Source organism: Ipomoea nil, unplaced genomic scaffold (assembly GCF_001879475.1).
Source record: "Ipomoea nil cultivar Tokyo-kokei standard unplaced genomic scaffold, Asagao_1.1 scaffold3030, whole genome shotgun sequence".
In the NCBI taxonomy this organism is placed as follows: domain Eukaryota; kingdom Viridiplantae; phylum Streptophyta; class Magnoliopsida; order Solanales; family Convolvulaceae; genus Ipomoea; species Ipomoea nil.
Window position 1 is genome coordinate 767,272 of NW_017619458.1, and position 2,619 is coordinate 769,890.

The following is a 2,619-nucleotide window of genomic DNA, read 5'->3' on the forward strand; positions in this document are numbered from 1 at the left end:
CGGGGGTGGTGCCGGCGGTGTTTGGAGGAGAGGGAGAGAGAGAGGAGGTGTGTGGGAGGAGGAAGAAGAAGGGTTTTTGATTTGGGGGTTTTGTGGGTTTTAGAAATTTAGAGGGGTTTAAGAAGGGAGTGTTCCCTTAAGGTTTCAAGAAACACTCATAGTCTAGTGGTTAAGAATTTGGTTTTATAAGTGGGAGGTTTAGGGTTTAATCATTGTTGATGACATTAGTCTTTTTGTTGTGCATCCCCTTTGGCTCTTTCCTTCTTTTGTCTTCTAGTGGTAGAAGATTTGACCGGTCTTTGTCGTTGTTGCTGGGAGTTTTTCTTTGAAGTAGTCTAGTCTTTTTCTTTATGCCAAGTTATTTCGATTTTGTTTCTTTATAATAATTCCGAAGTAGCTAATCTAAACAAGTAATTTTACTATAAGTGTGGTTACAGGGAATTTACTAGTTATCCTAAACAGAACTCGTCTCTTGGTTTTCTTCTGATTGGTTTGCGGGGTCTTCGTCTCCTGGGGCCATGTTTCCTTTGTCGAGGTTGCCCTCGTCCTCGAGTTCAGCTTGTGTGCGGCTTATGACGAACACCTTTCCGGGGGCATCGTGATTCCCTTGATTGTTTGTGCCTCCGTGTTGGCCCATGATTGTAGGGCGCGAGTTCGAGGGTTGAGTGCACTGGAAGGACTTGTGTCCTTCTCCTCTGCAGTTAAAGCATCGCCAAGGGTTTCCCATGCAGTCTTTGCCTCTATGGTCTTTGTTGCATCTTTGGCAAGGGAAGCTTCTTGTATTAGCTTCGTTGTTTCCTAGGGGTGGCCTCTGGCCAGCTGGATTGCTTGGCCTTGTGTTAGCGTCGTTTCTCGTTCTTTTCGTAGGTGGTGCTCCACCTCCTGTGTTCCTTTTTCGAATCTGTTCCTGAACCCCTCGTTGTAGTAATTGTATTCGACAGAGATAGGCGGCACTGGAGTAAACCTCGTTGAGGGTCCGGGATCCGCTTACTACTAGTGCTTTTCAGGCTTCGAAGTTGAGGCCTGATATAAACCTTTCTATTTTGGTTGCCTCTGTGGGGACTAGTTCTGGTGCGAAGCGTGCCAGTTCGAGGAACCGTTTATGGTATTCCATGACGGTAGTCGTTCCTTGTTTTAGGTGGAGGAATTCTTCGTGCATGGATGCTCTTACGTGTGCTGGATAGAATCGTTCTCGTAGTCGTGTTTTTAGGTTTTCCCAGTTGAAACCTGGTTCCTGTCTGTAAGTGGGTCCCTCGTGGATCCACCAAAAGTCTGTCTCGTGTCCGAAGAAGAATGAGGTTATTTCTACCCGACGTTCTTCTGGGCATTCTACCAATCCCAGAATCTTTTCGAAGATCCGAATCCATTCCTCAAGGATTGTGGGATCCTCTTCTCCCGAGAAAGTGGGTGGTCGATGATTTGAAACTTGTCGGGCGATTTCTGAGTTTGTGTTTGGTGGTGGTGGTGGTCTGTTGTTGCGGAGAGCTACGTCGCTCAGTGCTTGGGCGACTTGGGTTAGGTGCTATAGAGTTTGAGCCAAGGGATCGTGTTTGGCGGGTTCCGGAGTCCTTGATTGTCTTCTGTTTGGTGCCATGCTGCTGATCGACTGAGCCAATGTTTATAGTAATGTAGAGTTAGAGTGTTGCACCCTTACCTTGATGTGATAAGCAAAGGGGGGAGTTCTTTAAATTAAGTGTGAATTAGGGTGAGGGGAAGATTAGGGGCTCACAATCTCACCGCGCGTCCTAAGATTCCTCAATCATATGTTCTTGAACACCTAGAGTTTAAGCCTAATGTCTTAAAGTCTTATCCTAAAGGCATTGTCTTAGGGTCGAACTTAGGCTCTGATACCATCTGTAACACCCCAGATTTTCGAAACTTTTAAAACTTATATAATAAAGGTAATTTCTCAATAAATCCCAAAACAGAGTATTACTAAACATAAGTGTTCGGGGTGCTATGCCACATCTGAGCTGGAGAACTCAGATGCACAGGCTATACTAACTAAATATCCTCAAAGCAATGTCAATACATCATCATGGCATGCAGGCCGAAAGGAAAACTAACTAATCTACGCTTCGGATCTCTAGCGCGCTCCGGGGTCTACTCATCTGTGCCTGAAAGCCAAATATATATGTTCAGCGAATGATGCTGGTAACCCACTCTAACGCGTTAAAATACAATATAGGTAAGTATATATATATAGAAATAGTAAAACCATTTTTAAGCAGGAAGATATATACCTAGGAGACTCTAGCTTTAAAACCAGGATTAGACTCGACAGATAGGGATAAACGCATTCAACAATGATAATCAATTATATAGAGATAACATCATAAAAACACGTATCTAAGGTCACGGTTCACTTTCAAATTATTCACATCATCATTCAATCAATATCCTTGTCACGCAAGCACACTTTAGTGGCGCCACGGGACCAATCGCATGCCCCAAACATAAGGGTTAGTGCATATATCATTAACACGGCCCCGCAGCACCCTACCTCATACCGCAGCATGAAGGAATTGACCGCAGCCAATTGTATAGACCATAGATAGTTTCAACGGCGGATCACAGCCCTACACACCGCTGACGCGCTCAGTCGGTGGACTGTGATCC